The 15,392-nt window shown below is 50.4% G+C and overlaps 1 long non-coding RNA gene across 1 annotated transcript; it reads left to right on the top strand.

The window, feature by feature from the left end:
• The first annotated feature begins 3,796 nt into the window (after positions 1-3,796).
• On the top strand, positions 3,797-14,259 carry LOC101126519 (uncharacterized). Its single transcript, XR_004068881.3, has 5 exons — positions 3,797-5,603; positions 8,040-8,247; positions 9,803-9,889; positions 10,861-11,009; positions 13,680-14,259. It is a non-coding gene; the product is annotated as an uncharacterized lncRNA (long non-coding RNA).
• The last annotated feature ends 1,133 nt before the right edge of the window (positions 14,260-15,392 follow it).

Below are 15,392 nucleotides of genomic sequence, written 5' to 3' on the forward strand. Positions count from 1 at the left end.
TTCTTCAGCCTCCCTCTCTGTGATCCTGTTTTAATTCTCCTACTTGAATAATTTCTTTCTGACTTACAGAGGGGATGCTTCATCTCTGAGGTTGGAAACTCTGTACAGAAGGATTCCCCAACTCCTGGGCTACAGACCAGTACCGTCCATGGCCTGTTAGGAACCAGGCTGCACAGCAGGAGGTGAGCGGTGAGCTGTATTTATAGCCGCTCCCCTTTGTTCCCATTACCGCCTGAGCTCTGCCTCCTGTTAGTTCAGCAGCGGCATGCCATTCTCGCAGGAGAACGAACCCTATTGTGAACTGCGCATGCTAACAATCTAGGTTGTGCCCTCCTTATGAGAATCTAATGCCTGATGATTTGAGGTGGAACAGTTTTATCCCGAAACCATTCCCCCCAGCCCCCCAGTCCGTGGAAAATTGTCTTCCACAACACCAGTCCCGGGGGATGGTGAGCAGAGCGGTGCAATGGCCTGACCTACCAGGTAAAGGCTCCCTCTCGATCAGGATTTCTCAACCCGGCACTAGTGACACTTGAGGCAGGATCATTCCTTGTTACGGAGACTGTCCTATGCAGTGTGGGATGTTCAGTAGCACCCCCGACCTCTGCCTACAAGACGCCAGGAAGGACCCTCTGTCCAAGTCGTGACAAAGAAAAACATCCCCAGACCCTGCCAAATGTAACCTGGGGGGCAAAAACGCCCACATTTGAGAACCATGGTTCTAGGATATAGGAGTGTGGACACAGGCAGATCAGGTTTACACAGGCTGGATTTGAGGTGCCTGTGAGACCTGCTTGCTGAGATTCTTTTGAGCAGTCAGACAGGAGGGGCTGGAGCCCAGGAGAAAAGTCTGGGCAGCTTTGCTGTCTTCAGGCTCGGTGGCTGTTAGAAGAAATGTGGCAGAAAAAAAGAAAGCAATACCCAAAGAGTCTATTTAATTTAATTTTTTGAGCAAGGATTATGCTAAAGTCACCAGGCAAGAGACCAAGATGAGCCCACCTCACAAACCCAGAAACCTCAGATCCCAGGCAGCTGTATAAGGTACAGATCTTTCCGGACTGTAGAAGAGAGGGTTAATCCAACTTCATCAGGAGAGAAATGCCATTATCCACTGAAATATTTCTTGACTATCTCCTGTATGCTGGTCAGTTTCACTCACATTGTCTCATTTAATCTTTGACAAACTAAATAAAAGTGTGAAGTAAATATTTTCCCCTCCCTTTTTTTTAAAGATTAGAAAACAGAGGCTCAAAAGGACCCACATACTCAGAGTCACCCTGTCAATGACAGAGGTGGAGTTTGAACACAGGCTGTTTAATGCCAAAGCCCAATACTGGCTTCTGGAAGCTTCTAGAAGGAGGGGCTGGAACTTTGCATTGAAGACATTGAGGGGCAGTGTTGCAGGAAAATGGGAGAGGGAAACATACCAGGCAAAGGGAACTGCTTGGGCATGGCTTCGGCAGAGAACGAGGTACAGAGATTTGAGGACAGGATGATTTCTTGGAACACAGAGCTTGGTTCAGTAGAAAGAGCCCAGGAAAGCCAGGATGTGGCCAGTTGAAAGGGAGGGGCTTTGAGCCATTTTGCATTTGTGGTGAGCCATTTTGCATTTTACTCTATTGGCATCAAGGAGACAAGTAATGAGAACTCTGACTTGGGAAAAATGTTAAGGATCAATTTATCTCAAATATCACATGTAGCTCTTAAGTCTGAGGGCCCTCTATTCCTCATCTTACCTAAAAGGCACAAACACACCTCTCCAAGTCAGGTATAGGGCCCCCAACAATAGTTGCCTGGTCAAAAAATGCATCCTCAGAGTTGACTACTACTACAGTAAATCTGGACACAGTTTCTGAAAATTTTTGTTTCCCTAAAAGTTTCCATCAAACTATATTCACTGACATGTAATGATAATCATCAAGACTAAATCACATCCCAGGAGGTATCTGAATGCAACCGTGAGGTGCTCCTTCATGTCCGAAGATGCGTTTATAACAATCTGGAAAACAGTCTAGATCTTCTTGGAAGTTAGACCTTCAACTTTATCTGAATTTTGATGATAAATGAAGAGCTCTTCTTGTGCAGTTTCTGAGGTTCTTCAAAAGAGTGACTGTTTTCTCTGTTTCCCCAGAAAAATACTACAATATGTGGTGTGTGTGTGTGTGTAGGTGCCTGTGCACATGTGTGGGTGTGTGTGAATTTGCCTATATGTGTGTGTGGATGGAGTAGGTATACATGCTGTGAGTGTGTGTGTGGATGTGCATTGTGAGTGTGGGTGGGAGATCGTGAGTGCATGTGAGTGTGTGTGTGGATGGAGTAGGTATACATGCCTGTGAATGTGTGGGTGGATGCAGATGTGTGAGTGTGGGTGGGAGATTGTGTGTGGATGCGGATGTGTGAGTGTGGGTGGGAGATTGTGTGTGGATGCATGTGCGTGTGTGTGTGGATGGAATAGGTATACATGCTGTGAGTGTGTGTGTGGATGCGGATGTGTGAGTGTGGGTGGGAGTTTGTGTGTGAGTGCATCTGAGTGAGTGTGTGTGGCGAGTGTATGGAAGTGGGTAGCCCATGCATAGAGCATTTCTTAGCCTACTTGACAGCTTAGGAGCCACCTCCTTCAGGAAGCCTTCCTTAATCTGTCCTTCGTCCTGCCCCTCGGGACCCAGGTGACACCGAGTATGCAATTGCTCTATCCCTGCAGGCCTGCCTCTCACTCATCTCATCCCCAAACACAGACACATGCAAGAATGTGACCCTCCCTTCCCAATACAACACTAGGACATTTGATTCCCTTTGTATTCCCAGTACCTAGTGCAATGTCTGGTACACGGTAGGTCATCAGTAAATAATAAATTGAACTAAACCTTGCAAAGTCCTCCAAATATCAGAATTAGTAAGCTCTAAAGGCTTTGTTTATTCCTGCAGATTCCTTCTCAGGTTTCAGCAGGTCATAGAGAACATCTCTTCCACCAGTCCTAGTCTCAATGGGACAGTAAATGAAACAGAAACACCACCATCCCATACCCTCCCCTTCAGTCCCTCTAAAATGAGCTGCCGCTGCTGGGGGAACCAGAGCTAAGCTTCTGCAGAGGCCTCTGCCCATGTCACCCCAGCTCCGCAGTCCTACCTGGCATGAGTCTTCCTATAACTATACCTAGGCTTCCTGACTGCTCTGTGGGGACACCCAGCCTCATTGCACCACAGGATGGGGCAGTCAGAGCAGGGCTTCTTACACTTTAACATGCATACGATCACCTGGTTAGCATGTGGATTCTGATCCAGTAGGTCTGGGATGAGGCCTGAGATTCTGCACATCTAACACGCTCCCAGGTCCTGCCCATGTTGCTGGCCTGTGGCCCATCCTTCCACCGGAAGCGTTTAGAAGGCTTTAGTCTCCTCGCAGCTGTTCAAGAGACCGGTGCAGTGCAATCGGGTGCTGAGTCATTTGGTCACTGCCGTTTCTTGTTAAGTCAACTTCTATCATTTCACATGCATAGAAGTTTTGACAAGCCCTTGAGTCTTTTGTTTCTTTCCGTACATCAGTAAAAAAGAAAGAACAAGCCAGGCACGGTGGCTCATGCCTGTAATCCCAGCACTTTGGGAGGCTGAGACAGGCAGACCACGAGGTCAAGAGATCGAGACCATCCTGGCTAACACAGTGAAACCCCGTCTCTACTAAAAAGACAAAAAATTAGCTGGACGCACCTGTAGTCCCAGCTACTCGGGAGACTGAGGTGGGAGAATCGCTTGAACCCAGGAGGTGGAGGTGCAGTGAGCCGAGATCGTGCCACTGCACTCCAGTCTAGGTGACAGAGCGAGACTCCATCTCAACAACAACAACAACAAAAGACAACCAAAACCAAAAAAAAACAAAAAACAAAAAACCAATCCTATACTCATTGCTCCCAGTCTACTAAAGCAGAAAGAAAACTGGACTGGGCGTTAGGTGACATGAACCCCAGTCCCAGCTCTGCAGGCCTCCAAGGTTCTCTGGCCTCTGTTTCCTTTCCTATAAAGTGGGGTAACATAGTGGCTGGCCTGGTTATTTCAAGAAGAGAGTGTGAGATTGCAGAGAGCGCGTGGGCTTTCTGGTGTCAGAACAAGTTTCTAATGAGGAAAAATGACTTGCCTTCTCGGAGCCTCACTGTCTTCATCTGTTAAGTTACAGAGGAAAAGAAAATATGGGATATATAAGTGTGCAATGCCTGTCAGCTGCCAGAAGTGCAGCAAATGTTAAATCCCTTCTCTGCTCAAAAGGCTGTGATGGAAATTCAAAAGCCCCTTCTCAGTAAGGCCCTCTGGACACCCAAGCTGAAATGTCAGGCCCCTCCCCCTTTTCTCTTTATTGCGGATCACTGTCTAACATTTGACTTCTTTATCTGGCTTATCGTCTCTCCCTCAGCGAAGGGCTATGCCATGAGGCCGGGAATTTGTGTCCGGATGGCTCACTAATGTATCTGTGGTGCCTAGACCAGCGCCTGGGACATGAATCTTTGTCGAGTGCATGGACCAGCAGTGTTTTAGATATTATGCTATTGCGTTATCAGAATCCATTTCTTCCACACCTCTGAAGCCAGAATAATGCACGTGGAGAGGTTTTAAAGCTGTGGAAAAGCAGAGCCCTAGAAGAAAACAGCCCAGGCTGAGACTTTGGGGACAACAGGAGACAGAAGAATACTTGATGATTTCATAGCGGGAGGCATGGAGAATTAACGTAGTCAAGAGCTGCGACGCAATAAGAGGAGACTCTTGGGCAGCCCTCAAATAGAATATTATTCCTCCTCGTCTCTCCACCTTACCCCAGGTACAAGAGATGAATCCTGTTCCCCCATAAGCCAGCTGATTCCATGACACAGCAGTCCATGCAGTCCCCAAAATTTATCCCAACTGCCTTCCTCATGCTCAGCTTCCAGGCTGCTCATTTCCTTGGCTTATTCACCCTGCATCAGTTTCTAGTGTGGCCCAGTCTCCAGGATCAACACAGTTTGGGATTCTCTATTCAAGCTCTGATATTGATTTCATATTCGCCCTCTGGCTTCAGGCACTCACTTGGGTCAGGGGCACCCTACAGTCTGAGCCCCTTTCGGGGAGAGAGTGGAACAGAACATGAGTTTGAGGTCAGGTGGCTCTGGGTTCTGACCCTGAGTCCTTTAATCACTAGGTTTTGCTATCTTGGTCAATTTACCTGACCTCAGCTTTCCTACTTGTGAGATACAAAGAGAAATATTATATTGTAAGCTTGTTGTCAGCAGTGATTCTCAAAGTTTGGTCTTTGGAACATCAATCCTATGAGATGGAAAAGGTTTTTATTATCAAGTGAGTTTGGCAAATGCTCAATATCATATCCTCATCTTGGGAATTCTCAAATAACAAAAGAATGGGTTCCACTTTCATTAACTCAGTTTTTCTAAACAACAAAATTCCTTTTTGCAAGGAATACCTGTTAGCATCCTGCAGAACCAATGTTTTGTGTAATCCATGGTGGGGAAAGCTGCTTGGGAAGATTAGAAATGCTCAACACCAGGCCCTCTGCTTGGCTCCTGGCACATGCATCGTGGACACCAGGAAGCGTGAGCCCCTGTTGCATTTCTTCCTAATGTCAGGTATGTTTGGTCAAACCTTTCCTGCTTCTGCTACAAAAACAGCATTTTAGGCTGTTGAGACAAGTAGTTTTCCCAAATATTTTTGTTGAGCCCTTCTCGTGAAAGGGAAATAACACATACTGAAGTTAATGACATCTGTACTTTGGAGCCTCGCTCTGTCGCCCAGGCTGGAGTGCAGTGGCACGATCTCGGCTCACTGAAAGCACTGCCTCCCGGGTTCAAGAGATTCTCCTGATTCAGCCTCCCAAGTAGCTGAGACTGCAGGCACGCATCACCATGCCCAGTTAACTTTTATGTTTTCTTAGTAGAGATGGGTTTTTATCATGTTGGCCAGGCTGGTCTTGAACTCCTTACCTCAAGTGATCCACCCACCTCGGCCTCCCAAAGTGTGGGGATTACAGTCATGAGCCACCATGCCCAGCCCATATCTGTACTTTTAAAGCTAAAATATGAGCACTCATGAGCCTAGCTGTGAACAACAGTCACTCTTGGATTTCTGGGAAGTGACTACTCAGACCTGCACCAACAGGAGTTGGTGAAGTTGGGTAACTTGCCCAAAGTAGCAGAGTCTGAGCTCTTTCTAGTGACAACACCACCCCACACACAAATTAGGGTATGTCCCATCATGTAGGTCCGGGGGATCTGAATACCTTCATGTTTCATCCTTCTAAAAAAAAGTCCAGCAATATGTACCCTAAAAGCCTTACAAAATCTTCCCATTTGGGAATGCCACTTCTGAAATTACTATAAGGAAACCATCTAAAATAAAGACAAAGAGCTGTGCATAAAAATATTCAGGCCAGGTGCCGTGGCTCACACTTGTAGTTCCAGTGCTTTGGGAGGATGAGGGAAGAAGATTGCTTGAGCCCAGGAATTTGAGGCTACAGTGAGCTATGATCACATGATTGCATTCCAGCCCGGGCAACAGAGTGAGACTTGTCTATTAAACAAACAAATAAACAAACAAACAAAAATATATTCATCACAACATGATAATAGGCAGAACCAGAAACAACCCAACATTTGGAGAATAGTTAAATGTCCAACAGCTAGGGAATGATTAAATCCATTATGAGGCTTCTCTACATTAAATATCTTACAGCCATTTATAACCATGTTTATAAAGAATTTTGAATGATATGGAACATGCTTATACTATGAGGTTAAGGAAATAAAACAGGCTACAAAAATAAAATATATGTACTATAATAACAGCTATGTTGGTGCACAGAGAGAAAAACATTTACCAATATATTAGGAGTGGTTATTTCTGAGTGGCGAGATGATGAGTGATTTTTCATTCTATTCTATATATTTTTCTATATTTTCTTTTATTCTACATGTTTTTCTGTATTTCCAAGTTTTATACAATAGTGATCAAGAAAAGGTAATTATTTATTTAAAAAGAAAAAAAAAGACCCATGAGTTGTCAGAACCCAGTAGATCTAAATGGCACTATAAACACTATTGTGTTCAGAGGTGTCTCCCCTATCTAAGCAGTGCCAGGTTAGGGAACGCCGCCCATCAACGTTCTAAGCAGTGCCAGGTTAGGGAACGCCACCCATCAACGTTCTAAGCAGTGCCAGGTTAGGGAATGCCGCCCATCAACGTTCTAAGCAGTGCCAGGTTAGGGAATGCCACCCATCAACGTTCTAAGCAGTGTCAGGTTAGGGAACGCCGCCCATCAACATTTCCCAAATTCCAGGAACCATCTGTTCCATCGTGTCATATCTGTGTAGAACTTACACCATTACTTAATATTTTCATAGAAATCAACTCAGTTTTTAAAATTTGATTACCTGTGTTTTAAGAAAAATTTTAAATCACTCTAAATGGAAAAATAATGTCACTTGCCATTAATGGAAAGTAATCACAAAAATACATGCAATAAAACAAAACAATATCATTAAATTCTACAGTGGTAAACCTTCTGAGCTTGAGAGCTGCTTTTGCTCTGTTTGATAAAAGCAGGGGCTGAGGGAGAGTGTTTTCAGGCAGGAGGGACGGATTTACAAGGGTTTGAGAGTAAGCCTAGCCTAGCAACAGACCCCTCAAAGGATTCGGGAAGATTGAAAGACAATGAAAAAGATTTTCTCACTAGAGATTTTGATTTGTTTTTAATGATTTGCCCACCTACCACCCAAACTGCCTAGGATACGACAGCTGGGGAAAGTGCCATTCAACAAAGATTTGACCCCAGCCCATGAGTTGCTGACAGTGGAGGTCACATAAGTTAGATAAGTGTACCAGACTGAGTTCCTCCAGGACAGGAACTATTTCTTCTCAAGCTTGGTAGTCTCAGCACCCTGGACAGTGCCTGGCACACGGACTTGTTTGTTGAGTGAGTGAAGAAATGAATGAATACTGGGTTGTGACAGCCTTTTCCCCAAAGCGGGGCAGGCGCCCTGAGTCGCTCACATCACCCTTGGCTTTCAGTCCTCAGAGTACAGCAAGTGGAAGTTCACCAACAGCCCCACGTTTCTGGAGTTGCTGGAGGAGTTCCCATCCCTGCAGGTGTCTGCTGGCTTCCTGCTCTCCCTGCTCCCCATTCTGAAGCCCAGGTTTTACTCCATCAGCTCCTCCCAGGATCACACGCCCACAGCGATCCACCTGACTGTGGCCGTGCTCATGTACCACACTCGAGGTGAGCCTGGGGCAGAGGCTGTGGAGCAGTCACGCTCCGCCCCTTCAGTTCCCTCATCAGTTCAAGGAGGGAGGGAACACCTACAGCCCAGAGTTGTTAATGGTAATAGGAGGCATGTGGGAGAGAGCTCTATGAACCAGGCAGTAAACCAAGCCTTCTGTATGTATATGATCAGTTACCACGTAGGGTAGGTACTGTGTGCATTTTACAGGTGGCACAGAAAGTCACACTGCGAGTAAGTGGAGAGCTGAGATTTGGACCTGGGTGGTCTAACTGCTGAGTCCAAGCCTTCCACCACTCCACTGTCCCACTACTCTTGAGACAATTTAATGAGATCAGACTTGGAGAGCACACAACCCTTGGTGAGAGCCCAGTGGTCCTTAGTCTTCCTGATTGTGCAGCCTGAACGCAGGGGAGATTCTGCCTTGGCTGTTCACTCACTCACTGAGCTCATTCAGTGACGGTTTATTTCACATCTCTCCGTGCTCAGCACTGGGGCAGGTGTGGAAATACAACAGACATCAGCCCTGCCCTCAGGGAGCATCTAGAGGCAGCAGTGGAGAGATGAGTGTAGAAATAATTAGATGATTCTCATTGTGCAGAAGCCAAGAAGGAAAGGTCAGGGTCACTGGGGACAGTGAAGAGGGGGTGACGCTGCCATAGAGTGGTAGGCCAACATCTCTTTCAGGTGGTCTTGGCTCCACCACTGGCCTCTGCCCCCTGCCCTGCCCTCTGTAACTGAGTGTTGCTTGGTCTGGCAAAGCTGGGAGCTGCCTATACTTCTGAGCCCTCTGTCCTCTAGGAAACAAAAACACAGTTTCTAAAAACTGGCCAGAGACTCTGTTTGTCCTGCTAGAGAACACCCACCCAGACCAGGAGAGGAGAGGCAGACATGTCCTGTGAGAGCAAAATTTAATCTGAGGAAAACCAGGGGGACCTCTGCAGTTGGTTGGAGGCCTCCTGAAAGTGCTGGGCCATTGTAAAAGAAATGCAACCCAGAGAAACCTCCTGGGTTTCTACAAGCCCAGGAGGGGCAACTGAGGAGGAAAGTGAGGTGTCAGAGCAGGCTGAAATGCGCAGAGCTCATCCACCACCCAGGGTTGCAACCAGCAAGGGCCACGCTCATGAGCACCCACAGCAGTAGGGACCCCGAGGGGCCACTTCATGCTGCTGTCAGTGGAGCTCAGTGGTGAGCTGGGAGTGTTCCTGGAGAAACTCTTTGGAAGGAGCACTGGAGTAGGAGTCAGGGAAGCTGAGCTGTCCTGATTTCACCATGACCTGAGTGACCTTGTCCAAGTCACTTTTCCTCTCCGGGACTCACTTTCTGCATTGGAAGATGGAACAACTTGCAACCTCTCTAAGTCCCTTTCAACCTTCCTCAGCTCTGGGCTCACAGCGGGTAGATCTCAGAACCAGGAGGACAAAGAGCTGCTCATTGAGTCCTGAGAGTGCCTGAGTGGGGGCGTCCAAGGAGGCCGTGGTGTGGGTGGAGCAGCTGGTACAGTTTGCGCATGGGCAGTGGGGGGACGTTGGTCACTTTGTGGTATCGTTGCAGATGGCCAGGGTCCCCTGCACCACGGCGTCTGCAGCACATGGCTCAACAACTGAAGCCCCAAGACCAAGTGTCCTGCTTTGTGCGGAAGTAAGTGCCCTTTCCACTCTGTCCCCTGTGGGACCGCCGACCCCTGGAGGTTCGGGGAGGAAAGGGAGGGATCTGGGGTTTAGGTGCCGCTCAGGGCCCCTTGGCCCACAAAGAAGACACTGGGGTCACACTGGTGTGGCTGTCTCTAGCAGAGACAGCGATGACAGCAGAGCTGGAAGGGCCCAGAGTCCAGTGAGCTTGGCCCTTTTTCAGAAGGACCTGGGGGAGGTGCTGGTGGCTGGACAGAAGTGAAGCCGCCTGCAGGACGTGGGAAATCAAATAGGAGCTGCTCTCCACTCCGTACGACCGCTCCCCACAGGCCCAGCTCCCCAGCCATCCTGTGTGTGCGTGGGCCCGGGGTGTCTGAGGACTGGCCCCCTCTTCTCCTGTCCTCTTCAGTGCCAGCGGCTTCCGGCTCCCCGAGGACCCCTCCCATCCTTGCGTCCTCATCGGGCCTGGCACAGGCATCGCTCCCTTCCTCAGTTTCTGGCAGCAGCGGCTCCATGACTCCCAGCAAAAGGGTGTGGCTGGAGGCTTCCCAGGTGGGAGGGTACCAGAGGCCAGCGCCTGCCTAGGAGCAGAACCGTAGCCCCACAAACGGTTCCTGGACCTCTCTGGAGGGAAGGCCTCCCAAGTTTGTCTCCCTGTGTGGGGCCTATGTGGTTGAGAACGACCGCCTTCCGGTCTCCGGCATTGGAACCGGGGCTCCCTCTCCCGGGAGTGGAGGTAACGGGAAAGTCCCTGCTTTTGACCTCCGATGGGCTGAGGGAATCCTGCATCTGCACTTTCAGTTGTATGACTATGTATGAGTGATTGGAATGCCCTGGGCCTCAGTTTCTTCATCTGTAAAGTGGGGATAATGCTATTAACTAGCTAGGATACTTGTGGGAGTGAAGTGAGAATTCCAGTTCGGCTTTGAGCCATAGCGCCCTGCTGGCCAACATGGTAACAACAGCCCGGGACTCCTGCAGGAGTGCAGGGAGGCCGGATGACCCTGGTGTTCGAGTGCCGCAGCCCAAATGAGGACCACATCTACCAGGAGGAGATGCTGGAGATGGCCCGGAAGGGGGTGCTGCCTGCGGTGTCCACAGCCTATTCCTGCCTGCCTGGCAAGCCCAAGGTAAATGCAGCCTCAAAGCAGGTGAAGCAGTACACAACGCAGGCTCCAGTGTGAGCCCGGGGTCCCCACAGGCCCCTCGCCTCCCTGAGCCTGCAGCTCCTGAGCTCTAAAATGCAGGTAATTCACAACCATCAGAGTGAGGCTGTGAAGACTGTTACGCCCTCTCTTCCAAGAGAAGTGACAGGACCGGACAGGTTCAGGACTAACCTAGGTCACAGGCGGGTTGAGCCCAGAGCCCAGCCTGCTGAAGGTCGTCAGCAGGCCCCCGGGACAGGCGACTCCCCTGGGAGAGGTGGTCCAGGCTGGCTACGTTCAAACCCAGCAAGGCTGGAGAGCGGCCGATGCTTCTACCATGGCCCTCAGATGGGCTCAGCTGTCCCCAGGGCCGCATTGCCCTCTGAGCCTGAGGTGTCAGAATAGACTCTCGGCTCTCACACATTTGTTGCCATCAGGGCACCTCTCGGGCCCAGTGCTCTGTGCCCAGTGCTGGGGCCACTGGGCATCCTGTGTGGAGCAGGAGCAGAGAGTCCCCGACTGACTCCTGGACCTTCTAACGGGGAAGCCCGGGATCCGTACCCTGCAGGGACCCGATGGACAGTCTGCATTGAGAGGGTACTTTTCAGGGGTGTAGGCAGAGCCCTGGGCAGGGGGACTGCCTTCATTGATGCCTCTTTGAAGCATGGCAAATTCAGAGACAGTCTGGGAGCCCCACTGGACAGTCTGCCCCTTGAGGGCAGGCCTGTGTCCAGCATTTATCTCTCTACTCCCAGCCCAGCCCCCAGAGCATATGTGCTCCTCCTCATCCTGAGCCTGGACCTGTGCAAGGCCCTGGCTGGGAGGGGACTCACTCCACAGCCCTTAGTGCCCTCTCCCCACCTCCCTGAGGCCAGCAGTCCTGCCTGCAATCCTTGTCTCCAGTGGCCGGGAACTGGACCCACCGTTTCCTCTGGTTTTAGGTCTGTGTTCAGGACATCCTGCAGCAGCAGCTGGCCAGCGAGGTGCTCTGTGTGCTCCACAAGGAGCCGGGCCACCTCTATGTTTGCAGGGCTGTGTGCATGGCCTGGGATGTGGCCCACACCCTAGCAGCTGGTGGCTGCCAAGCTGAACTTGAATGAGGAGCAGGTCGAGGACTATTTCTTTCAGTTCAAGGTATAATAGTGGGTGTATGGGCTGAGGGTCCTGGCCAAGGGCACAGGCTATTGGAGCCAGGACCAGGGGTGGCAGGTAGACCCAGGGGAGTCAGGCCCAGAAAAGTTCTGGACCCCAAGGGAATCTTAGTAGTGGCTGGGATCTGAGCTGGGTGGGCTGTCAGAAGGCCCCACTGCACATCCTGGACTGGTTGGCAGCTTTGAGAAGTCAGGTGAATGTGTTCCATTTTTCCATCTGTGGAATGGGAGCAAGAGAGTCTACTTGCCCTCTCCCCAAAGCCCCCTTTCAGAAAGTATCTGTGTGGCCAAAGCAAGGCTGTGAACACAGGGGAGAGCAAGGCTGCCCCCCGTCAGCCTCGTGTGAACCTCACACTTCTTATTTACACACAGGCTGGCGTCTGCTCACCCTCATCCTCCCAGCAGGAAGGGCTTGCATTTTATTGATGAAGATAATAGTGATATTTATCAAGGGCTGACACTGGGCCAAGTGCTTGCCAAGGATTCTCATGTGACATTTCTTTCAGTCCTGCTGAGGACTTTATGAGGGAAGCACCCCGTTTTACAGAGGGAAGGGGGCCTATGGGGTCTACAGCAGTGAGAGCCTAGAGTTCAGTCTGCGTCTCTCTGATTCCAAAGCCTGTGACTGTGACTTCCATACTCTCCCTAAGACACATTCATACATTCAACTGAATATTTATTGAGCACCTACTGTGTGCTAGGGATAGAGCAGTAAATGAATCAGGCAAAAATTATTTACATTCCACTGGGGCTGACAAACCCAAACAAGGAAGAGGTGTAGTGCTTCGGAGAAAAACAGCAGGAAATAGCCCAGGGGACGCTGGGGAGTGTAATTTTAAATAGGGTGGCCAGGGAAGGCGGAGCTGGAAGGCGGCGTCTGAGAATAAACCTGAGATGGTGAGGAGGAGCCCCGTGGATACTGAAGGAAACACTCTGGGCTGTTCTGGAGAGGGCAGCAGATACAAAGGCCCGGGGGTGGGAGTTAAGCTGGCGTGTTTGAAGAACAGTGAGGAGATAACAGGCATTTCCCCAAATGTGTTAAATGAGTCGGTAGATGTTTGGCATCCAAAAGGTTACAAGGTCGAATAGCCTAGGACATGCTTAGTTAAGCCAAGGCAAGCACGTTGCTTTACTACAAGACTTCTGGGGGCCTTCAACGTGCTGCTGTGCATCGGGACCCTTCAAGGCTGGGAGGAAAGAAAGGATGTAGCATTTCCCAAATGTGTTAATCTGAAAGCTCACACTTCCTGGAGCATCTTGGGTGGGGGATGAGCACAGGGCAGGAAATGGGAATGCCAAGTAAAGCTTTGGAAATGGTTAGAGGGCCTGCTCCAGAGCAGGTGCTGAGCGGGTTTAGGGTCTAAACCAGATTCAAGCGCAATCAAAGTATAACAGTTGGGAAGACAGATGGCTCATGAAGGTCCATGTGATAGGGAAGCTGGGCAACCCCAGGGGCTCATTCCAGCCTGGACTTGACACATTGGTCTCTGTTTTTACCTAAAAGAGCCAGAAGCACTTCCATGACGATATCTTTGGTGCTGTATTTCCCTACGAGGCAAAGAAGAACAGGGCGGCGGTGCAGCCCAGCAGCCTGGAGATGTCAGCGCTCTGAGGGCCCACAGGAGGGGTTAAAGCTGCCAGCACAGAACTTAATGATGGAGGCAGCTCTGCATTATCCGAGGTCACAGGGCCTGGGGAGATGGAGGAAAGTGATATCCCCCAGCCTCACGTCTTATTTCTCACCTCATTCCCCATCAAGCTCTTTACTTGACCTCCTACCAAGTAGCACCCTGGATTGATCGGAGCCTCCTCTCTCAAGCTGGGGCCTCCCTGGTCCCTTGGAGACGAAATCTTCAATGCCAGGCCTGGCAAGTGGGTGAAAGATGGAACCCGCTGGTGAGTGCACCACTTCAAGTGACCACCAGGAAGTGCTGTCACACCACTGTGTATTTAACTCTCATGGGTACAATTATTTATGCCTCTGTTTAAAAAACGAACACCCTAGTCTGTTCCTAATGGCCACTTGAGTCTTCTCTGTATGATTCCTTGATGGAGATATTTACATGAATTGAACTTTACTTTAATCACACTGTATGTGTGTTTGTTGGGGGGGCTGGTGGGGGATGTTTTGTAGGGAATGTGGCCCTCAGTTATAGAGTGGGGAGCTGGTGGGTGTCGCAGCCTGGACAGATGCCCCACAGAGGGACACCCCAGGCAGGCCACGGCTCCTCTGAAATGGCTGCCAGATGTGACAGCAGCAGATGGAGCTTCGTCCTGGTCCAAAGACCTGCGGTAGGGTGGACGGCACAGGCCTGCCTCCCACACAAAGGATCTGACGCGGGGTCTGGCCAGAGTGGGATTCTCATATGAGGCCAGAGCTTCAGGGACGGTCTTGAGCTTCTTCTTGGACACTGTCTTAGAAAGGTTTTGCTCTGGGGCCACCTGTCTCACGTGAGTTTGGCCAGTACAGATGTGGCCTCTGGGAATGCAGGGTGTCAAAGCGAGTGTGGGCCACAGCATCCTCGCCCAAGGGACTGAAGACCCTCCTGGGTTTGGAGACGGCCAGGGAAGGCTTTTTAAGAGACTAGGCCCATTTCCTTCTCCTGGTCAGAACCAAGGAAGGAGCTCAGTGGCGGGCTCTGGGGTCCTGGCAACACGTGGCTCCCAGCTGGGGTTTGGCCTGTGCCTCCTGGGCCAGGCCCAGGACCCTCCCCCTCCCCTCCTCCTTCCAGCAGCAGCGTCTCAGGTGGCAGGAGAAGGTGCAGTGCCAACTTCAGGCTCCAGACGTGCCCTGCCCTGCATGACAGCCATGCATCTCAGCAACACGGCCAGGAGTCCACTCCGGACCAGGGCTTCCCAGCTTTAATGTGCGGGCCTCATCTGGGATCCTGTGAAAACAGAGAATCTGATCTCGCAGGTGGGGTGGGGTGCGGGATGCTGCGTTTCCAACAAGCTCCCAGTCGCTGCTGCTGCCGCCACTCTGAGGACTACACGGGGGCCTGAGGAACTGGATTCTTGCTGGGCCAAGCAGGATGTGTTGGCGTCACATTGACGCGGAGCTGGGCTGTCTGGTGGTGGCTCAGTGGCTGGCAGAACCCCACACATGGACGCTGAGCCACTTTTCTCATGCAAGTCCTGACCCTATTGCCAGGGAGACCCACAATGGAACACACACCCACACGGTGCTTCGGGTCAGCCTCTCCTGACACCCCTTCCC

Source organism: Gorilla gorilla, chromosome 4, assembly GCF_029281585.2.
Source record: "Gorilla gorilla gorilla isolate KB3781 chromosome 4, NHGRI_mGorGor1-v2.1_pri, whole genome shotgun sequence".
Classification (NCBI taxonomy): domain Eukaryota; kingdom Metazoa; phylum Chordata; class Mammalia; order Primates; family Hominidae; genus Gorilla; species Gorilla gorilla.